The 25,021-nt window shown below is 39.1% G+C and overlaps 1 protein-coding gene across 3 annotated transcripts in view; it reads right to left on the reverse strand.

Annotated features, from left to right (window-relative positions):
* Positions 1 to 25,021, reverse strand: part of fal (falten) — a 641,611-nt gene that overhangs the window by 544,056 nt on the left and 72,534 nt on the right. Inside the window, exon 1 of one of the 3 annotated variants that reach the window (XM_068226329.1) lies at positions 20,780 to 20,871. The exons of the other annotated variants lie outside the window; for them this stretch is intronic. The gene's annotated coding sequence lies outside the window, so the exon portion shown is untranslated. Of the gene's footprint in view, positions 1 to 20,779; positions 20,872 to 25,021 lie in introns of those variants that run through there. 3 annotated transcript variants of the gene reach the window in all.

Raw genomic sequence — 25,021 nt, forward strand, 5'->3', positions numbered from 1 at the left:
TTATTATTATTATTATTATTATTATTATAGTATTATCTATGTGGGCAACTTGGTATAATAATAATAATAATAATAATAATAATAATAATAATAATAATAATGGCGAGTGGCCTCGGAAGCGGCCTGTTGCAGGTCTTTGTAGTTGACGCCATATAATTTAAAGATAAAAAGTAGCATATACAACTAAACAAGGCCACAGAGCTGGTTGCAAACAGAGGATTGTGATGGAGTTTACTAAAGTCACAGAGGCTTGCACAGTGAATGCTGAAAGGCATAACAGTCTATAATGATGTATGTTATTATTATTATTATTATTATTATTATTATTATTATTATTATTATTACAAACAGAAGAAGCAAGCAAGATACTGTCTAATAAGAATACTTACGCCACAATTCTAAACTGCAGTTAAGCCTATTCTAAAGACAACAATCGAATTCTAGTCATTTGCCTAAGTCCCACTTCATATTCATCTGGGGGGAACTGGGACACTTAAATGCATAAGTAATGATTTCAATTAAGGGGATATTGAGGATAATTATGATGATGATAACAATAATAATAATAATAATAATAATAATAATAATAATAATAATAATAATAATAATACATTTTCATTTTATTAAAAGTAAAAAAATGTATGGCACCATTTTACTGTTCATAAGATTACTCTATATCAACTCCCTAGCACACTTATGACACATCTACATAATCATCTAAAGTTGGGAAGGTGTGTCGACCCCTCCTTTGTGTATATTTCATCAGGCGTACCACAATATTTCCATACGCGACATCACCCTGGTCCACAATACCAGGAAAGTGGAAAAAGATCATTTTCTTGCCCACCTTTTTCCTTAAAAACTTTACTGTTATAAAATCGTTTGAAGATCCATCACCCACTACTTCACCCACATAAAACTTCTCTCTTCTATCTTCCTATGTGACGAATTTCGTAATTATGAAATCTCTTTCTGGTCTGTTCAACGATTCGACCCGAGGAGAAACAATTCCTCGATACCAGTTTTCATTGAATTGAAGCTCTTCCAGCAAATCTGAAGCAAACTTTCTACGAGATTTTGAATTCTTCTTATCCTTCCTTTGATTTGTCAATGAGACCGAGGTTGTACACTGCTTCGGCTGCACGTCTTTTGGGGGAGATGCTAGTACCAAGAGACACCAAAAGGTTCCAGCACCTACTTGTGGCTGGGCTACTTGTTCTCGCGACGGCAATTTTTTCAGATAGAACATCCATGCACGTATTGTCACATTCTTCTTTATCCATGACATTCAGTTGTGGAATCTTTGAACTTTTTCTGGATCCAATGGAACAATCCCACAAGCTTTGAAGCCAGAGAGGATGTTGGCCTCCATGTTAGGTCCAGCTTCTTCAACACACCTTTTCAGCAACTTTGGGTACATATCCATGTTTCTTTTTCCAGTTTGTTAGCATGTTACTCCAAGCTTCCTTCAATGGTCGAAACACAGAGACATCAAGAGGCTGAGTGAGGTGAGTATAGTTTGGTGGTAGGAGGACAAACTCAATGCCATTTTCACTGCACGCCCTGATCAGATGTTCTGAAACATGACTTGGAATATTATCTCCAATCAAAGCCTTCTTTCCTTGTCATCTAAATATATAAGGCATTGCTATCTTCATGACGCATTCTCCAAACAGTTGCACATCAAACCAACCAGACTTGCTCATATCATACTCTGATCCAAATACTACTCCTTCCTTCCAAGTAGGGTAGACAACAGACAGAGAACTGGAACCAAGTGCCTCGTATACAAAAAGGGCGGAAGTAAATTACCGTCTGCAAAAGCAGCAAATATTACACTTGTGACTGCTTACTGTGATCGATGATCATTTCCGCATGTTGACAACCTCTTCTTACGACAAATTTGCATACCCCAGGATCATTCGTAAAGTTGGTTTCATCGTAATTGATGATATTTGAAAGTGGTATGTCCTCCAGTCTTGCTAAGATTATCAAAATAAGCTTGAAGTGTATCTTTTGTGACACCAGCTCGAGCCCTCTTCACGTTCTCGCACAGACGTTGCGTAAGTGCTCTGTGCCGACGGAGGAGGTTTCTGATCCAGTCAATTCCAGGCCTGTTTTCTTTGAATTTTTTCACAACAAGGCCTTGCATGTTTAAATAGTCCTACATTGAATCACTGATATCACGCGTCTGTAATGGAAATACCCACTCAGCACAAATTAAAATCCCACCAATAATATGTTAATCTTCGTCATTCAAGTCTGTCTGACAACAAGCTTCTTCACAAAATTTTCTTTCAATCTGTTGTGTAAAGTCGTTTTTGGTAAGCCATATTTTTTGGCAACATACCTTACATTTTTACCTGTACTTGTACTGTACTTCACGGTATTTGAAGAGTTGACTATTTCCAACAACTTTTTTGTACACTCGCACCATGTCCCACTTCGCCCTGTGAATTTCAGGTTCTGAAAAAAACAAATATATACGAAAAACCGTTGAAGTGAGGCTAATGAATTTTTGTAGCATATCACTTTACAATTAATAACTTTATACACACTGGTACTCACACTTGTAAAGCTTCTTGATTTTATACAACGGAACTGGTTTGAATAGCACTTTTGGAAACACACAATGGTGCAATTGTTTTAGAACTCTGATATACACAAGATTACACTACAAACACGCTTGTGGCTATGCACATAACCTCCATTAGCAATCTGAGCAAAGAGTTGAGCAGCTAAATATATTTCAAACCTAACCTATAGAGTGCAGCACAGGAAAACTAAGCCAAGGTCAAATTGTCCCGCTTCGCCCCATTTGACGGTACACTACAATAATTCTGATATGCGTTTAGACGTATCCTAATTACAATAGGTTATTACTACACGCAAACAGGAATGAAAAATGCCCTTAAGGCCGTTTAACACTAGCAAGACCAACTACAATATATCAGACCTTAATGCACCTATCGATATTAGCTAACATGGCACCGCGATCGGTTTGTTCAAACGTGAACATTAGCATGTGTGAAGCATCTGCTTAGTTCTGTTTCTTCGGTTTGATCAGAAGACGTTAGTTCAGTGAAGTTTTTATTGAAATCTGGTTTTAAAACTAAGATGGTATAATAGGACGTGTCGAACGTATTTGTGCCTCGATGTAGTTTATTTTAAAGCAGGTGCACACTCACATTCAGATGAAGTGTACTTAATGCATCGTGATGATTTTGCGGATCATGGGAGACTACTGGCAAAAATGAGTGCAATTGGACTAGACAAAGTGACTGAATGGGTTGCTATATTTCTACAAAATAGATCTCAGAGAATTAGAGTAGGTAAAAAACTTTATCTGACCCTATAATAATTAATAGGGGAATTCCTCAAGGCAGTATTGTTGGATCTTTATGTTTTCTCGTATATATAAATGATATGAGTAAAGGAGTGGAATCAGAGGGAAGGCTTTTTGCGGATGATGTTATTCTGTATAGAGTAATAAATAAGTTACAAGATTGTGAGCAACTGCAACGTAACCGACAATGTTGTGAGATGAACAGGGTTAAAAGTCAAATTTGTGAGTTTCACAAATAGGAAAAGTACTCTCAGTTTTTATTACTGCGTTGAAGGGGATGGACGCTCCTTTTGGGGATCATTGTAAGTATCTAAGTGTTAATATAAGGAAAGATCTTCATTGGGGTAATCACATAAATGGAATTGTAAATAAAGGGTACAGATCTCTGTACATGGTTATGAGGGTGTTCAGGGGTTGTAATAAGGATGTAAAGGTGAGGGCATATAAGTCTCTGGTACCGGTAAGATCCCAACTAGAGTATGGTTCCAGTGTAATGGGACCCTCACCAGGATTACTTGATTCAAGAACTGGAAAAATCCAAAGAAGAGTAGCTCGATTTGTTCTGGGTGATTTCCTACAAAAGAGTAGTGTTACAAAAATGCTGCAAAGTTTGGGCTGAGAAGAACTGCGAGAAAGAAGATGAGCTGCTCGACTAACTGGTATGTTACATGTAATTAATCTCATAATGGGACCGTATGAAGATGATATATTAAAAATATTAAATTATTTTATTGACGTATTATTGACGTATGCCGGCCCCGTGGTGTAGGGGTAGCGTGCCTGCCTCTTACCCGGAGGCCCCGGGTTCGATTCCCGGCCAGGTCAGGGATTTTTACCTGCACCTGCGGGCTGGTTCGAGGTCCACTCAGCCTACGTGATTAGAATTGAGGAGCTATCTGACGGTGAGATAGCGGCCCCGGTCTAGAAAGCCAAGAATAACGGCCGAGAGGATTCGTCGTGCTGACCATACGGCACCTCGTAATCTGCAGGCCTTCGGGCTGAGCAGCGGTCGCTTGGTAGGCCTTGGCCCTTCAAGGGCTGTAGTGCCATGGGGTTTGGTTTGGTTTTTTTTATTATTGACGTATACTTGATACTATTTTGATCATTTTTAAGATCAGAGACCTGACCTAGTCTTTGTGCATTAACGACTGATGATGTTCGCTGTGCCGAACGAAACATGTCCCATAATATGACACTTCATGATTATACCATAATTCTATGAGTGTATTGATTTGTATTGATTAGGTGGTTGTAAATAAAAACCTTTTTAAAATTTTAATAAGTGGTATGTTCCGAGTTGTCAGAGGAGAGATGGCGTGGAATGGCATTAATAGACGAATAATTTTGAGTGGCGTCTTTAAAAGTAGGAAATATTACAATATGAAGATAAAGTTGGAATTCAAGAGGGCAAATTGGGGCAAATATTCATGTATAGGAAGTGGAGTTAGGGATTGGAATAACTTGCCAAGGGAGATGTTCAATAAATATCCAATTTCTTTGAGACCAATTAAGAAAAGGCTAGGAAAACAACAGATAGGGAATCTGCCACCTGGGCGACTGCTCTAACTGCAGATCAGTATTGATTCATTGATTGTTACAAGTAATTCATTCGGCTGCAGTAAAACATTCCAGGATAAATGTGTAATTAAAGAGGTTGTTTCCGTGTACTTGATAAGCTATTTTTTTCCGTATAAGGCCAAAAATCTGTGCTGTTACCTATTCTAGTATATTTCTGAATTACTATGCCTTTTGAGGTTTTTTAAAGTGAGGTTGTAAAAAGTATAGATTATGTTCTCTCTGCGAAATTAGAGAACGAGGCATCAACTGATATACTGTCACTTACAATACGTATTTACATTGTCGACGATTTGAGTGTTCATGTGCATTATACGAAAATGCGTATGCCACCAGAGAATTTCAAATCGATTCACCTATTGAGACAAACATCATCTGGAGTGAAACAGATGTAGTGTAACAGTTAGGTGAATAATTATCGGAATAATTTATTGTTCTGAGAGAATCGAAAATCGTGACAGGGTTATGTTTCTAATAGATTTCTTGAACGGGGTAGGCCATTATACGTAAAAGCGTATGGTAATAAAAGGGTCATTCAAATAAATGTATTTCTTAAACAAGCATTGATTTATAGCAAATACAGTAGAGACAACATGCGACACTTCCGGATTTAGTGTTAAAATGGGAGACAATTTGCAATTCGCGCTAAATTCAAATATCCATGGAAAAGCATATACGGAAATGGATAAATAAATTACGTCTAGAAAGAAAATGTTATTAACATTTTAACTTCAAAGTTGGTAAAGCAATTCTGGATAAACGAAAGAAGAATTATTTAACAGGTTATTATTTAAAGACTAAAATTAGACATATAAACAAGATGTGAGATGGACTGCTGTGAAAGGGTTCGATCTTTCATTTATGCATTACTTTTTTTAACTTCAGCATTCCTGGCTGGACTTTTACGGCTAGATTTGTCTTTTTCACATTAAAAAACATTGTATCATCACATTACGATACTCATCAATAAAAATATCGGCACATTCCTTACACGCATGATTCAATGAATTAACATTTAAGAGCTGGACCCAGCCGGGCTGAGTGGCTCAGACGGTTAAGGCGCTGGCCTTCTGACCCCAACTTGGCAGGTTCGATCCTGGCTCAGTCCGGTGGTATATGAAGGTGCTCAAATACGTCAGCCTCGTGTCGGTAGATTTACTGGCACGTAAACGAACTCCTGCGGGACTAAATTCCGGCACCTCGGCGTCTCCGAAACCCGTAAAAGAATAGTTAGTGGGACGTAAAACAAATAATATTATTATTACTATTATTATTATTATTATTATTATTATTATTATTATTATTATTATTATTATTATTATTATTAGAGCTGGACCTATTAACTTGAAGCCTACTAACAAAAAGCAAATATATAAATTTTGCCTCAAATGCATTCAAAACTTCCCTATAAGCAATACTTGCCATTACATTTGGATAAAGCTAATTTGCATCATCATTTTGTTTCAACAAAATTCCTTAAGTCACCCACATTTTCTTCAGTCCTTGACAACGCATAACAGCATTCCAAACACAACCAGGCACACACATATGCACTAGCATTTTCCTGAATTAAATCAAAATCCACAGATCGCACCTACAGCAATACATCGTTATTGAATGTTAACTACTGCACTATACAATAAAATAAGCTTATTATATTTTAAGTCAGTTAAAATATGGGTCGCGCAGGTCACATTTCTAGATAGCACTGGCTCTATTAACCAAAGTAAAGTACTATGTACGTCATTATTACAACTTAGCAATTTAATACGATAATCAGAAGGTTATGTTTATGTAACACAGGCATGTTTACATTCAACCGATGCGTCGGCCATGTTGAATTCGTATTAAGGGATGTACTGAAACACTACCGACAGATGTCCCACGAGCAGTACCCGGTATGCGCTTGTCGATCGTCATTTGTTTGTATGTGTTTTTAATTGAAGTTACCTAGTTAAACGATGAAGTTAAATATTAATATATCGTTACGACAACAAAAACAACAAGAAATGTGTAATGTCTGACTATTGCTGTGTACCAATGTCCCAAAATCAAGGTCGATCGTATTCATACCATCAATTTCCTAAGCAGGATCCTTTCCGTAAAAAGTGGTTGCATGCGATTAGTAGGTAGGACCTACGAAATAAAAATGCGACTCCTAATATCAAGGTCTGCTCGAAACATTTTACAGTTGAAGATTATGTCATTACTGAAACTGGTAAGCTAATTAGTACTAATTAAGAAATAATTTTATAATAAGGTACTGATATTCTGAGGAGTTAATATTTTCATGGTGTGGCACCGGTACCTTGAAAATAACTCCGAGAGCAAGAAGATATAGAAGTAGGAAGACAGCCATAACACCGTATGCGGTACCCTGAATCATACAGTGACCTATAATTTGTCACTGGAACACCATTAATTTCAGACTTCCTGAACACGAAATAATTCATTAATTCCAAATTTGAAATCTTTATATTTGTCTTATGGCACGAAACAAGATCCTAAAACTCGTGCGCTGCAGGGAAATGAAGTTCAGTCGTACTGGATGTAGCCCCAGGCACTGCTGTCACACCAATGCCGTCCCCTTATGTACGCCTGTAACCTGCGAAGAAAAGAAAAATACCTTATTAGGAATGTTTTCAAAAGGCTATTTGAACTTAAAATGTTCAATCTTATCAAAAACGTTAAAAGGAGGAGTTGCTGTGTTTAGTCCTTACCTTTCAATCAACTCTTGTTTTCTTCCAGATATTTTTTCGCCCCTCTTCTTCTCCCAAATCCGCAATCGCCACTGCATCAATACCATTTCCCGTCTTGTTAAAAACATTAGCAGAATATGGTAACTCCATTTTCATGCATTTAAAGCTATTGTTTCGTTTCGATGATTACAAATGTAGAAATACTCCATATGTCTCATGTAAAACAATCGAGCAGCAGAAAGCGCATAACGGCTACTACCATTACGCTGCCTAGCGGACGAGTTTTGCGTGATACATTCTAGTGGTGGGGACGGAGCGGTTCGGTTCGGAGCAAGTACTGTGACGTCATTACTCGGTTAAACCGAGTACAACTTTATAGCGGTAAATTTAAACTTTATATTGATCTTCTAAGCTACAGTTTACATTTATAAAGAAGATTATCAATTATTATCAGTGGTACAATGCTCCGTACTTTCTATTATTGGTTATTTGCACAATTTTTATAATGTAATATAAATTTAACACATAACGTAACAAACAGTGTAATTATACATCTGGGCTTAATATGAGGCATATCAAGTAGACAAAAATAAAGAAATAGACATAGATATGAATAAATAAATACAATAAATATTAATGCATATGGATAAACGTACCTTATTCCATAATGTGATAATTGACGAAACGAAATAATCTCGTGCTTTGAAATGTGCCTAAACTCATATAATGTCAAACATTTCATTTATAACTATATGCTAAGGAGTTAAATGAAATATCTGTTAAGATAACATCAGTAATGGAAATAAGTAAAGTATACAAATGAACTAAATTCTTCATGTTGGACAAGCATTAAAATCAAGACAAAACACGTTGTACACAGAGAGTAAGGGAAGTACCGTTTGTGTTCTGTATTGCATGGCACAGGTGTTATATAGGAGGAATTTCCATTCAGAAATATCAGAGTTTCAGCTCGTTTTGCAGAAAGCGACACCCTTCGGTCTGGAAGAATTTGTCCAGCGCTTGAAAACACCTCCTATGCGGGCACAGACGTAGCATATACGCTAAGGTAAGCAAGTGCAGGTTCACTTAAGGGTCAATGAATATTGAATTTTCAAGACCGCATTGTAATCGAAATCGACTTTCAGCCTATTAGGTCGTGCTACGTACATTTAGTACGCGTCGAAGAGATGTTAAGTACAGAAAAAAAATGTCAACCGGGCACCAGTGTGATCCGAACCCAGAACCTCCCAAGTTAGCGTTGGTAGCTCTACCAATTGAGCTATGATGACCCTGCTCTTTTTTGTTCTGTTGGAAAGGATATAAGCTACAGGTCTGGCTCTATTATCTACAACCCTCAGTGACTGCATGTCTTCGCATACAAAAGTAGCCAAACTTCTATGCAACTTATTTTTTTCCTGCACTGTCTCGTCCATACGTAGGGATGGAATTACTTTCACAATGTGTACCATGTCCTTACGATGCGCCCGTTTTATGTGATTCCATAAATTTGACGTTCCTCCACCTGCACAATAGATTTGATTGCAAATTTTACAAGTAGCGGATTTTCTACCTGGACTGCTTGGGAGGACTGTCATGGCATTATTGCTTCTTTCTTATTACAAATATCAGTAGAAAATATAGCGCAACAACTTTAAACGAAGATATACTGTATGTAAGTTAGTATAAGAAAACACAAATAGAACAGACGTCTCAGTCTGGAGTCTGAACAACAGAACAGTGGTGTTGCCAGTGTAGCCTGGCTGGAAGGTTTACTGAAGCACCCGCAGCGCTGTACAGAGTATTCGAGTCGAATCGGTGCTCCGCTGTGACGTCACGTAAACCCGAAGAACCGAGTTACTCTACAGTTCTACTCGCTCCGTCCCCACCACTAATACATTCCTAATAGATGGTCTTGACAGTAGGCGACTAGAATTGATATATCGATATTCTGGTTTCGCTTTCAGTAATCATACCAACGGGCTCATATCTGGACCAAGACCAACTGCAATCCAAGGTCTTAATTGGACTTACAGTGCTTTTTCATGGCGTCGATATCATCTGAGACAATAGTACTAACTTTATTTTTTAAATGGGACTATAATTTTCTGCACATAGCCTTAAACCTACGAACATTACAAATTCAGCACCGTGATTATTTTGAAAATCGGACAAAAACTTCTCGAAAAAAGTACCTAATGTATCCAAACGTGCTTCATTTGCCAGCTGGGGACTGTGCCCTGTTCGACTCGCACTACATATGAACCATGAGTTAGCTGTCACATACAGAGTTGCTTCACCTTCTTATGACATATAAGTATTCTCTCTACTGTACTCATACATACATTATGATAAAATGCATGATTTAACACCTTCAATATTGCCAAAGGTAACAGGTAAAGGACAAACGGATATGCGACGAGTTTCCTTTCCTCTCCGGCTTCCTTTAGTCAACCCCTGTTCTTTTCTGATCCCGACCATAGGCCTATTAGATTTGCTAAGCCTAGAGAGTCTCATTTTATGGTCTTCGTAGCCAGTCTCCTCCTTTTGCTCGTTCTTCGAATAATACCAGTTCTTCTTTTCCCTTCTGATTAGAGTTAAAGGGTGATTACAATTTGTACTCGTAGTACTTTTTCTTCAAGTAATACTCATTTCCACTACCTCCATTATTTTTAAACATTCAAACTAGGGCTTTCTTTCTTTCTTTTTGTTTATTAATATTTCTCCCTTCTCTGGCACTTTCCCCATAATTTGGGGGGGGGGGGGAATTTGTTGCGGTCCGTGTCACGCATGTCGACTAAGCCCAGCTTTACAGAGAGATACGGTATCCTTCCTGACATCAATCATCTATGGTTCGGCGACGGTGGGTTAGGAAAGGGCTATGACTGGGAAAGGAGCGGTCATGGCCTTAATGAAAGTGAAAATGGCAAACAACGGAGAACAATCTTCATGACTGCCGATAGTGGTGTTCGAAAGTACCATCTACCAAACGCAAGCTAACAGAGTTGCCTAGTGTGTGTATGCACCGAAACAATGAGCCGGCGCAATCAGCTGACTCGATGCTCCGACACATCACTGCTTCGCTGTTTCGAAGCAGTGAGATTGCTTCGTATGTCGTGTCGTGTGAACAGAAACTCCTGTCGTTCCGAACAAGTCAGCTACATCGATGCTTCGAAACACCAATGCTTTACGACAGCTACTGTGCTTAGTTTATCCACTCATCTCAATAAGAACACCCGCGTTGTTAACTATCTTACTATGCTTTCGTAAGCAATTTACGTTGGTTGTTAATGTACGTGCAATTCAGATTTCGAGCTCTTCTTAGATGGCATTGCTCATTTTATAACTATTCAAGTTAGTACATTTACTTAGGCCTACAATTTATTTTTAGGTCTACTATGGTTGTGTAACTGGATTAGTTTAAGTGTGTTACTGCACATAGAATAAATCTTTGGAACTCTTCTTAAATTTCGTTAAACATGTTTCAAATTTGTTACTGTTTTAGTGTGCTCTTGACTGTAAAACCCACCCCTTTTTAGTAACATCGTAAGCGCTCATTTAGTAGAATAAATATTCAACATACCCCAATTAACTCCACCGACTCACCGCCCTCCCCTCCGGCCAATCCACCATTCACATTTCACAGTGCCGCAGAAAATCAGGTTAAAAAGGCTTTGTACTCGATTAAATCAAGGGGCACAGGTGTAGACGATATTACCTTTATACAGAACATTATGGGTGCTGTCCTGCTTATACTGGCGCACATACTGTACTGTTTACTAAACGTAACTTTCCCAAGTGTCTGGAACACAGCCAATATTATACCAGTACCGAAGAGTTTATACCCAAAAGTACCCTCTGACTATCATCCTATGCCCATACTACCTAAGTTTTCTAAAGCCTTTGAACGTTTAGTATACGGGCAAGTTCTGGAGTACCTAAATGCAAATGGTCTTTTGGACCCTTTGCAATCTGGATTTAAGAAGGGTCACAGTACCGCGACAGCACCTTTGAAGGTTACTGGAGACATTAGAAACGCTATGGACAAACGACTGCTCACTATACTTATCCTTCTTGATTGTAGTATCGCCTTTGACACCATAGAAATTCAGACTATGATAAAGAAAATGGAACTGCTAAATTTCAACCTGGCTGCGCTTAAGTTTTTCCGTTCTTATTTGAGCAACCGTCACGAGCGTGTAACAGTAGACGATAAGACCTCTAAATGGAAAATTAATCTCAGTGGTGCCCCACAGGGCAGTATTCTAGGGCCCTACTTTTCTGTATTTATATCTTTTTTTTGCTAGGGGCTTTACGTCGCACCGACACAGATAGGTCTTATGGCGACGATGGGATAGGAAAGGCCTAGGAGTTGGAAGGAAGCGGCCGTGTCCTTAATTAATGTACAGCCCCAGCATTTGCCTGGTGTGAAAATGGGAAAACACGGAAAACCATCTTCAGGGCTGCCGATAGTGGGATTCGAACCTACTATCTCCCGGATGAAAGATCACAGCCGCGCGCCTCTACGCGCACGGCCAACTCGCCCGGTTGTATTCATATCAATGACATACCATCTTTGACAGGAAATAACACACACCAACTCTATGCTGATTATCCTCAAATTTATCGACACTGTAAGACATCAGACTTATATGAAACAATACAAGATATTAACAATGACCTACGACGACTTAATTTATATGCACAACGAAATTCTCTTATACTAAACTCCACAAAATATCAGGCAATCATAATTGGATAACGAAAATTACTGAACTGCTCGAACAATTTTGCAATCCCGCCTATCCTACTGAATGGCAACATTATTCCCTACAGTAAAACAGATGGTTCATGTTTGTGGGTTACTGTAGTCACGTCCTAGTTCGAAAAACCATGGGCAACGGCTGAGTGGCCTAGTAAGTGGCCTTGAGAGTCGGGATACCAGTTGCTATGGAATGGGAGTGGGCATCTCGGACATATTCTGAGTCCTGGTCCTCCTTGTGCTCAGGCGGCTAGGACTATACAATCCACCGGTTGTCCATAACCCGTTAGAGGAGAGATTCTCACTTGGACTATGTGCAAGTAGGGTAGCATCCTGCTTCATGAATTTACAAAGTTCAGAACATTTTAAGCAAGCCTCGGACCTATAGGAGTAACGGAGTCCCACTCCCATCTGACATGCGAGGGACTCCTTGGAAACAACTTGGCGAACGAAATGGAATTCGATGGGGAGCTTTCAATATTAATGGGGCTTATGGAAGAAAGAAAGTAGAACTTGCTAAGTCAGCAAAGAGGATGCATCTGGATGGGCTAGGAGTAAGTGATATTCGGGTAAGGGGAGATAACGAGGAAGAATTAGGAGATTATAAAGTGTACTTGACGGGTGTTAGAAACGGAAGGGCAGAGTCTGGGGTAGGGCTCCTTATCAGGAATACCATTGCACGCAACATAGTCTCTGTTAGGCATGTAAATGAGCGAATGATGTGGGTAGATTTGTCAGGTGGAGGAATTAGGACTAGAATTCTGTCCGTGTATTCACCGTGTGAGGGTGCAGATGAGGATGAAGTTGACAAGTTATATGAAGCATTGAGTGACATCGTGGTCAGGGTCAACAGCAAGGATAGAATAGTGCTAATGGGCGATTTCAATGCGGGAGTTGGGAATAGAACTGAAGGATACGAAAGGGTGATTGGTAAATGTGGGGAAGATATGGAAGGTAATGGGAATGGGAAGCGTTTGCAGGACTTCTGTCCTAGTATGGGTTTAGCTGTTACGAATACATTCTTCAAGCATAAGGCTATTCACCGCTACACATGGGAGGCTAGGGGTACCAGATCCATAATAGACTATATCTTAACAGACTTCGAATTCAGGAAATCTGTTAGGAATGTACGAGTTTTCCGGGGATTTTTCGATGATACAGACCACTATCTGATCTGTGGGATTTTTCGATGATACAGACCAATATCTGATCTGTAGTGAACTAAGTATCTCTAGGCCTAGGGTAGAGAAAGTGAAATCTGTCTGCAAACGAATAAGGGTAGAAAATCTCCACGACGAGGAAATTAGACAGAAGTACATGGATATAATTAGTGAGAAGTTTCGAACAGTAGACAGTAAGCAGTTTCAGGATATAGAAAGTGAATGGTTGGCATACAGGAATGCTGTAGTAGAAACAGCAAGGGAACGCCTAGGAACAACTGCGCGTAAAGATGGGAAAAGGCGAACATCTTGGTGGAATTATGAAGTGAGAGCAGCCTGTAAACGTAAAAAGAAGGCTTATCAGAAATGGCTCCAAACAAGGGCCGAGGCAGACAGGGATTTGTATGTAGATGAAAGAAACAGAGCAAAACAAATAGTTGTTGAATCCAAAAAGAAGTCATGGGAAGATTTTGGTAACAACCTGGAAAGGCTAGGTAAAGCAGCAGGGAAACCTTTCTGGACAGTAATAAAGAATCTTAGGAAGGGAGGGAAAAAGGAAATGAACAGTGTTTTGAGTAATTCAGGTGAACTCATAATAGATCACAGGGAATCACTGGATACGTGGAGGGAATATTTTGAACATCTTCTCAATGTAAAAGGAAATCATCAAGGTGGTGTTGTGAACAGCCGAGTTCATGGGGAGGAGGAAAATGATGTTGGTGAAATTGTGCTTGAGGAAGTGGAAAGGATGGTAAATAAACTCCATTGTCATAAGGCAGCAAGTATAGATGAAGTTCGAACTGAAATGGTGAAGTATAGTGGGAAGGCAGGGATGAAATGGCTTCATAGAGTAGTAAAATTAGTATGGAGTGTTGGTAAGGGACCTTCAGATTGGGCAAAAGCAGTAATTGCACCGATCTATAAGCAAGGGAACAGGAAGGATTGCAACAACTATCGAGGTATCTCATTGATTAGTACACCAGGCAAAGTATTCACTGGCATCTTGGAAGGGAGGGTGCGATCAGTCGTTGAGAGGAAGTTGAGTGAAAATCAGTGTGGTTTCAGACCACAGAGAGGCTGTCAAGATCAGATATTCAATATGCGCCAGGTAATTGAAAAATGCTACGAGAGGAATAGGCAGTTGTGTTAATGTTTCGTAGATCTAGAGAAAGCATATGACAGGGTACCGAGGGAAAAGATGTTCGCCATACTGGGGGACTATGGAATTAATGGTAGATTATTAAAAGTAATCAAAGGCATTTATGTTGATATTTGGGGTTCAGTGAGAATTGATGGTAGAATGAGTTCTTGGTTCAGGGTACTTACAGGCGTTAGACAAGGCTGTAATCTTTTACCTTTGCTGTTCGTAGTTTACATGGATCATATGCTGAAAGGTATAAAATTGCAGAGAGGGATTGTTAGGCGAAAATGTAGTAAGCAGTCTGGCCTATGCTGACGACTTGGTCTTAATATCAGATTGTGCCGAAAGCCTGCAGTCTAATATCTTGGAACTTGAAAATAAGTGCAATGAGTATGGTATGAAAATTAGCCTCTCGAAGACTAAATTGATGTCCGTACGTAAGATATTCAACAGAACTGAATGTCAGATTGGTGATATAAAGCTAGAACAGGTCGATAATTTCAAGTATTAGGTTGTGTGTTCTCCCAGGTTGGTAATATAGTAAGTGAGGTTGAATGAAGTTGTCGTAAAGCTAATGCAGTGAGCTCGCAGTTGCGATCAACAGTATTCTGTAAGAAGGAAGTGAGCTCCCAGACGAAACTATCTTTACATCGGTCTGTTTTCAAACCTACTTTGTTTTACGGGAGCGAAAGCTGGATGGACTCAGGATATCTTATTCATAAGTTAGAAGTAACAGACATGAAAGTAGCAAGAATGATTGCTGGTACAAACAGGTGGGAACAATGGCAGGAGGGTACTCGGAACGAGGAGATAAAGGCTAATTTAAGAATGAATTTGATGGATGAAGCTGTACGCATAAACCAGCTTCGGTGGTGGGGTCATGTGGGGCGAATGGAGGAGGATAGGTAACCTAGGAGAATAATGGACTCTGCTATGGAGGGTAAGAGAAGTAGAGGTAGACCAAGACGACGATGGTTGGACTCGGTTATTAACGATTTAAAGATAAGAGGTTTAGAACTAAATGAGGCCACAACACTAGTTGCAAATCGAGGATTGTGGTGACGTTTAGTAAATTCAGAGGCTTGCAGACTGAACGCTGAAAGGCATAACAGTCTATAATGATAATGTATGTATGCATGCATTAAAACAGTTAAAAATCAGGGCGTAATTATGAATGAAATATTTGATTCAGTGTCCACCAAATCCAGATTTTAAATTCCCTGACATTTCCCTGTTTTCCAGTCATAAAAACCAGTTTTTTTCTCCTGACACACAATGACAAAGAAAAAGAAATTATAAAGGAAGTATCAGTAATATTAAAATACATTTTAAAAACTTAACACCCAAAAAAATAAATGAGCAATTAATGTGCATATTAAATTTCAAAACTTGGAAGTTGAATTTAGTCTAACTATATTCACTTAACGTTTTTATAAAAAATGTTATTACCACTACTGCTTCAGCGAAGAAATTTCTTCATAGCCACCAATGACTGTCGAGCTTCTGCCATCACTCTCCGCTTCTTTTCTTCTAATTCTCTCAACAACAAAGCAGCCCTTCTCTTATTTTTTTGCAAAGAATCTCTACTTCCAATGCTTCACGTTTCTCCTTTAGATTTTGAACATACAAAGCATGAGCACTCCTTCTCAGCATGGAGCATGTTCTTATTAATGGAGACTTCTTCAATTCCACCGGGGTTTGGGATAGCATCATATATCATCCTCTGTGCTACAAGAGATACTTGTAGCATGTTCTTTACTATAATTACTTTATTAACAGGAAAACCACGTTCAAGTGAAGCATTTCCATGAAACAATATTAGTATCATTTTGGGAAATGAAGCCAACTTTTCTGTTTTCAAATTTACTGTTAGAATAACAGTGCGAAGCGAAAAGTGATCTAACCTCTCCTCTTTAGAATATAAAGAATTCACTTCTTTCAAAGTACCAATCTCACAAACAGAAGTGAACTCCCTTTGTACATGATCAGCTTCATTACCCGAGGTCCATTTGTTTTCAACAAAGTCATTTAAAGCTATCCTTGGCAGTCTGCTGCTTAAGAGGCTACTTGGCTACACTTGGATCGAAACAAGAAATTTATTTAGTCAGTTTATATGCCAGTGGTAAGCAGACCCGGCCAACAGCTGGAAACTGCAGATGATGACGATGATATGCCAGGGGTGACCTTTCCAGTAACTTCTTGCACACAGCTACCATTCCTCTTAGACAATCTGTGCGAAACACTAACATATCTCTATCATTTAATCCAGGAGTGCCATGAAGTGCTGCTTTAGCAGTATAACCTATGTCAAATTTAGATGCAGGCAGAAGATTTTCTTTACTGTCTAAATTCGTTTTAGGACACTTTCTGAAGACTGCAGTGGCTCAGACTTAACAAACCTTGTCATGACATTTATCATTAATGAAAGATTCATAAAGGAGTGATGCAAATGGAAGATCTGTCTGAAACTTTCAGGAATGGTTCCAAATCTCCAACAAGTGATGATAAAAATGATAACTTGGCCTTAAGAAGCTTATCTTTAAGTGAAGTTGATACTATTTTGAAGCTGTTACAGCTCGGGATTTTCTTATCTCTGTTTGTTCCTTCCACATATTTTTTGACATTAGGTAGGATATCTATAGCATGTTCAATGACTTGAAAATTTTCAAGCCATCTTATAGCACAATATTTCAAAGGAAATATGTCTGAACATGAATAATGTGTATAATCAGCACGACGTGCAGGAGCGTAGCAAAACAAGAAGTGAAGATCACAAAGAAACTTTGCAATATTCCATTGGGTTTCTTTTACTGTCATTTTATATGAATTGTGCACAGTATGCAAGACACAAGATCCAATGTTCAACAAAATAGGAGCATCTAGATAATCATTTAATAAATTACCAAAATCCTGAAGGAACTTTTTATTAACATTTGGACCATCCACTGAAATTCGTAAGGTTTTTTAGATAGAGTCCTTGCTGTGCTTACAAAAAAACATTTAACAAATCTGAGGAAGTAGAATGACCAAGAAACATGGAATCAAAATAAGAAGTGCATACTTCATTAGTATCAGGATTGAAACAATGAACTACAAGGTCCTTTTGGCCCATCTAAGAAACTTTATTCAGTGACTCGTCAAACCCAACGGTGAAATGTGTGCACTTACTACCCATCTCAAGAACTTGTTTATGGAAATAGAGAGCTAAACCATGAGTGATTGTATACGCAACTTTTGATCTGTGCAGTTGAACTTTCGAAGTTGTTTCAGAGTCTGGAAACATTACTGGCAACAAACGTACACTAGCTTTACTCGCACGTAGAGAATGGTGTTGCATGACAGTATGCATGCACCCTATAATCTCGGCTTTGGTTACTTGACCTCTTGAAAGATAATTCTGTAGACATCTCATCTCGGGTGATCCTTCTTTAATGGAAGGAGGAGGAGGAGAAGAAGAAGAAGAAAATAAGAAGAAGAAGAGTCATGTGTGATAGAGTTCGTTGTGGTAGCTGTGGCAGGCAGAGGGAAACTTGTGCGCAGCCAGGTATTATCTACTGAGTTTAAGTCTTTTATTACTTCAATATTCGAATGTTCCTTTTTAAAATAACTTGAAAGGGATGACTAGAACTGGCTGAACTTTACACTACTGGCATGCTTCTTTCCTCCCATGTGACTTTTTAAACGCCTGCTTCCCCATGTTGCTAAGAGAAAATGATGTTTTACATATTATGCAATATGCTGAAAATTAGTCTTGAGGCATGAGTTTCATCCATGTTTTGAAGGTATCATCAAGCAGCCACCTTTCATTAAACAAAGTTTTCCTTGGCTTTGATGATATTGTTAGCTGGAAGAAGAAGTAAGATAAGGATACTGTAAAAATATTTTAAATAGCCCTATACTCCGCATGGCTTTCTTCTAAATTGACAGTTCGCAGAACATGTGAGCACTGCCTTACGTATGCTGCCAGCACTCTACTGCTTCAATAACAGTTGATGCAATATAACTGCGGCACACAGCCCTCGTAAAATGTAATACCGTACTACGAAAACCACACGCGAATCACAAGTGAAAACAAATTCACAAATCCTTCTAAGATAGTGCATGCACATTGCCTAACAATATCCGACACTAAAACAGGAATAGGTACATTATTATTAAGAAGAAAAGAAATTATTCGCGGCTAATGACTGTCATAGGAAGGATGTTATATGGCTGATCGAGACCACGATGCTAATTTTTGCCGAGTCACATTCTTGCCACTTGTCTTTCACAAACCATAATGAGGCATGATACACAGACTAACTACTGTATATACTAACCAACACACAGATGTAAATAAAATTACATCTACACTGAACACTATTAAACCTATACCACACACACACAGAGTGCGGTAGCTTAACCACATGGTGATGTGGACAATACAATTGTCAGCCAGGTTTAGAAATTGAGCTCAACCGATATAAATCAATATGAACGGCAGCTTGGGATTGGTTGGATCAAGACCGAATACTTCACAAACTCAAAGCTCTTAACCAACAAACAACCTTCATCTTAGAATGTGATGTCACTATTTTAAATCTTGTTCTGTATTCACAAAATTACATGTGATATTACAAGCTACTAGTTGTGCCTCAAAACTTCCGAAGACCTCGCACGAAAGATAGGTTAGAAACTCAACATGGCGCAGCCCAAATGGTGTTGCAATGCACTACACATTTACACAAGGCTAACCTACGTCAGCGCATTTAATAATAATAATAATAATAATAATAATAATAATAATAATAATAATAATAATAATAATAATAATAATAATAATAATAATAATAATAATAATAATAATAATAATCATCATCATCATCATCATGAGCACTGGAATGAGTATTAGGTTTAAGAGAATTTCACACTTTTCTGTGGGGGCCGATGACCTTCGATGTTAGGCCCCTTTAAACAACAAGCATCATCATCACCACACTTTTCTGCATTCAGTGTTTTGTGTCTGTTTTTACATTTTATGAGGTAGTAACTATCACACACGTCATTACATAGTAAACAAACACAGTCATCCGTCGGGTTGTGGATTTTTGTCTATATGCATATTTTGTTGTGGAAGCCATGCACTGAAGCGTTTAGAAAACTGAGAACGCAATATAGGCCTCTTTCATCAAGCTCGCCATTCCCCAACAACACAGAATATTCAATAGTAAGCAGATCAAAGTATTGAAAATCCGATCGATCAATCATATAGCTGTTGATATTATTGGTTACTTCACATTCGAGATCACACTTCATTAACTTTTCATTAAAATTTCTTCCTGGCATAAAAGACATGCCCTAGATTAATGTTATAAAAACTGAAAAATGTGTTTATATTACACAGATAAATACGGTATGTCTATTTTATCTGGCAGAAGAACGAATTTCCAGATGTTTTTCCTGAATTCCCTGACATTTCCAGGTTTTCCCGTTATTTGTCGAATTCCCTGACATTTCCCTGTTTCCCAGGTTTTCCATACGGGTGGACACCCTGTGATTGCTCTGATCACACGAAAAAAATCGTAAAAATATTTTTGGAATGCTTCACCATCTTAAACGGCAAAGGGATGCATTTCCATTTGAGCTGAAGGCCAAACTAATACAGACACTGGTTCTCCCTATTCTTGATTATTGTGACGTTGTTTTAGTTGGTATGACGAGAGAAGACACACTTAAAACTTCAACGAGCACTGAATTCCTGCCTGCGATTTATTTACAATATCGGGTACGATGTTCATATCACCCCATACTATCAGGCTCTCTCATGACTGAAGCCTGATAAACGTCGGCAGCTACCAGAGCCATCTACAGTTAAAGCCGGAAGGTATGCTTGGCAACGCTGTATCTATCTGTCAAGCGGAGGCCGAGAAAAGGGGGCGTGTCCGATATGAATGACTTCACTCATATTCACTGCATTTAGACCAACACGATGATTGTGATAAGTGCACACTCTTCGTATAATGGTACTAAAAAACACACACATCATTAAATCCATTCACTGAAGTTAGAAATACACATTATACATGAATAAAAACAATACACTTTAAGAACAGTACTCACAAGCTCGATTTTTGTGGAGCGTTGACAGCTTCCTCCGCTTAGTGTTTTTATCCTCACTGCCGACATAACTCGTGTTCTTCATCTGCTTTCAACACTTATTTAACAAAACATTGGAAAATGTAGACAATAAACAATCTATCGCACCATTATTGTTACACCCACAATGACGGCGTTCAGAGACCTGAACTGCAGCTCAGGGTAGAGAGAACAGAAATTCCTTATAATTTTCACAATCCAGATGGTTTTTGTATACCACTGTTCAGTCTAGCTCGAGCGGTCGAGGAGAGAGGTCGTGTAGACTAGTGCGTGCGGTGAACATGGTTGGCATCGAGCAGTACCGGGCCGCTATTGGCAAATGGCAGGCGAAGAGGAAGAAGGAGAACAAGAATGGATCGGTGATAAGTAAGGACGGATTAAAAATGAGTGAAGCGGTGCTGGTAGTGGCAGTGATAGCGGTGCTACTGGTTATTGTGGGGGTGGAATTAAACCCAGGCCCAAATACCAGTGGAAAATATAACGCAGAGGATTTGGCCGCACTCAGGGTGGTTGTGAGTGAAGTCATGCAGGAGAAATGCCAGTGGGAGAAAGTGCAGGAAATAAAGGACATGATGGAGGAGCAGAGAAAGGAGATAGGCAACATGGAAGAAATGGCTGGAAACGAGGACGGAGGAATCAAGCAGAAGAGTTGATAATAATGAGAAAGAAATCGAGTTATTGAGAGGGGAAGTGAAATATTTGAAAGAGGAGATGATGAGGATGAAGAAAGAAGGGGAGGAGTACAAGCAGGAGAGATGGAAGAAAGTCATATTTATATATGGAGTTGAGGAAGATGTGAGGGAAGACAAGATGGAACTGATAGACAAGGTGATCGAAGTTATACGTGATACAATGAAGATAAATTTCAGTAGTAATGACATAGACGATGTAGAGAGAATTGGTAAAACTAAAGGTCGGAGGCCAATTAGGGTAAAAATTTTATCTACCCTAATGGCAGAAATTGTGTTAGGTAACAGTAAGAATTTACAGGGACAGAAAATAAGGGTGAAAAGAGACATGGGAAGAGAAGGAATTGAAAATATGAGGATCGTGTATAGGCACCTATGGAGAGCGAGGAAGCAGGGGCTAAAGGCCCGAATAAGAGGTCTGAGGTTGGAGGTGACAAACGGGCGATGGGTTAGAGTACATTCAGTGACGAAGCTAAAGGAGATGGACGAAAACGAGAGGGTTGAGGGTGGTGAGATGACAAGGCAAGTTGGGAAGAAGAAAGAAGAAAAGAGGGGAGAGACGTGGCAGGAGAGGAGAGCATCTCAGAAGAGAATGGGCAGTGCAGCCGGGAGACAAGATCAAGATAGTGAAGTGGACGGTGGGAGTGAGCAGCAAGAAACTGGGAGAGTAGAGTGTAGTGCTGCAGTGAGCAAGAAAGGACAAGGAGAGGTGGATTCAGAAGTCCAAAATAGTGAGGAGGTGAGTGGGGGTGGGCAGCAAGAATCGGTGAGAGCGGAGTGCAGTGGTGTAGTGAACAAGAAAGGACAAGAGGAGACAGATCGACAGGAAGGTAAAAAAAATTATGAGTAAAGTCAGAAGTAGGAGCTTAAAAGACATATGGAGAAAAGTACGTAAAGGGATGGAAGATACAGAGGATATGGAACGGTATAGGTTGGTTAAAGAAGGAGGAATGGAGATGAGGGATGAGAGGTCGATAACTACTAGAAGTAAGAATAGAGGGGGAGACCTAGAAGGGAGGGAGGGAAAGTTATAACTATATTGGAAAATAGGATGTGTGAATATTGAGGGAGTAAGGAACAAATTAGGAAACAAGAAAGTTCGGGAAGAAATTGAAAGTTTTGATGTTGTGGCACTCTTGGAGACGTGGCTGGAAACAGGGAGGGAGATTTCATGGAAGGGGTTTGTGATAAAATATAAATATTGAAGAAAAGAGAGGAATAAGGGACGAGCACCAGGAGGGATGATAGTTCTAATTAGGGAAGAAATTAGTGAAAAAGTAGAGGATATAGAGACCGATATGTTGGAAACCATATGGTTGAGATTGAATATGGGAGGGGGTGAGGGAAGGAGGAAGAAAATAAATCTAGCTTTTGTTTACTGCCATCCTAGTAATTCAGCATATGCAAATAAATATTTTTTGAAGAGTTATTGGTAGATATTGGTAGGATAAGGAGAATGTTTCCAGGTGAAGAGGATATGTTGTTATTCGGGGATTGGAACGCGAGAATAGGGGAACAGAGCCCAGTATATGGTAGGGAGGATGGAATGTGTTTGTTGGAAAGTAGAAGGAGTGAGGACAAAATTACAAATAGTTATGGAGAGAAGCTCCTAGAGATGTGTGCTGTGGGAAATTTGTATATTCTGAATGGGTGGATAGAGGGTGACAAGACGGGGAAATTGACATATGTTACTGAGAAGTGTGATAGATATGGTTTTAAGTTCGGAAGGGATGATTGAGGAGGTTGTGAGAATGGAAATAAGAGACTGGATTAAATCACACCATTTCCCGGTGAGGGTTATGCTGAAAAGGGGGGAAGAGAAGTGTACAATGAAGGAAGATGAGACAAATGATAAACGAGGGAGTGGTTGTAATAAGTATAGATGGACAGAGAAGGTGGGCCGGGATTGGAATAGGGTAGTAAAAGAGGAGTTGCAACTTCTGAAATATGGGTGGGAAGGGGCGTTAGAAGAGAATAATACTGATAAAGCCTTGGAATTGCTGCCACATCCAATAAAGATAATAGCGCCGAAGGCGAAAGCTAGAAAGGGAAATAAGAAAGAGGGAGAGGAATGGTTTAATAGGGAGTGTGAAGGAATGCGGAGGAAGGTGATGGACGCGTTAGGAGAATATAGAATGAAAGGTGGGAGCCAAGAAAGGGAGTTTTTCTGTAGATTGAGGAAGGAGTATAAAAAGAAAATTTGTGAGACAAAAAAGACGTGGTTAGAGGAACAAATGGAAGCCATAAATAATGACTGCAAGACAAATAATTTTGAGAGAGTTTGGGACAAGATTAATAAAATTATTAAGGGTGGAAGGAATATAGAGAAAACGAGTATTGAGGAAGTGCAATGGGTCAGACACTTTGATGAATTACTAGGGAAAAAGGGGGATGAAAGATGGAGAGGTTCGGGAGAAGAAGTAATTTGGAGGAATATGAGAGTGGCAATTTATGACCTGGATAAAGAAATCACAAGGGAGGAAATCCTGAGAGTGATAGGCAGAGCCAGAGCGAAGTCGGCCGGGGGATGTAATGGTATAAATAACAAGTGTTGGAAGGAAATGAGCAAAATTGAGATAATGATAGAGGGCATGGTTAAACTATTCAATAAGATAAGGAATGGGAAACAGGAATTATATGCCCTATATACAAGGGGAAGGGTAGTAGGAACAATGTGAACAGTTATAGAGGTATATCTCTGTTGGATTCTTTGAGTAAAATATATACTGGGTTGTTAGCGAACAGAATAAGCGGGTGGGCGGAAGAAAATGAAATTTTGACAGATTACCAAGGGGGATTTAGGAAAAATAAAAGAACAGTGGATAATATAATGATAGTAAAGACTATTCTAGAAAAGTATAAGAATATGGCTAGAAGTACGGTTTATGTAGCAGCAATAGATTTTGAGAAAGCTTTTGACAAGGTGAATAGAGAGGCCCTATTAGAGAAATTAGGCAGGCTAGGGATTTCGGAGATGATGTTGAGGGCAGTGGAAGGAATATATAGGGTTGTCAGGTTTTGTGTAAAATTGGGAGAAGAGAGACTGAGTGGACCCTTAGAGTCCAAGGTGGGTTTAAAACAAGGATGCAAGTTATCGCCAATACTGTTTATTTTATTTATCAACGATATTTTAGAGGGGTTTGGGGCAGAAAATTGGGCTGTGCCGGTGATTAATGGTTTAGAGGTACCAGGACTGATATTTGCGGATGATGTGTTATTGATGACGGTAACTTCAGGGGCGATGAATAGGGCCTTAAAGTCAGTGACGCTATTTGCGAGGAAATGGGGATTGAGAATTAATGGAAATAAGTCTAAAATATTAGTAGTCCAGGTGGACACAAGAAGAAAGATAGAAGGTAATTGGGTAATTCAGGGAGAAAGACTGGAACAGGTAAGGAAGTTGGAATATCTAGGAGTTATTTTTAATGATAAAGGAACGTGGAATGACCAGATCAAAAGGGTGAAATATAGAGGATTGGCAGCCTTAGCCTCAGTCAGAAATTTGCTAGCCAAATAC

This window comes from Anabrus simplex, chromosome 2 (genome assembly GCF_040414725.1).
Source record: "Anabrus simplex isolate iqAnaSimp1 chromosome 2, ASM4041472v1, whole genome shotgun sequence".
NCBI classification, from domain to species: domain Eukaryota; kingdom Metazoa; phylum Arthropoda; class Insecta; order Orthoptera; family Tettigoniidae; genus Anabrus; species Anabrus simplex.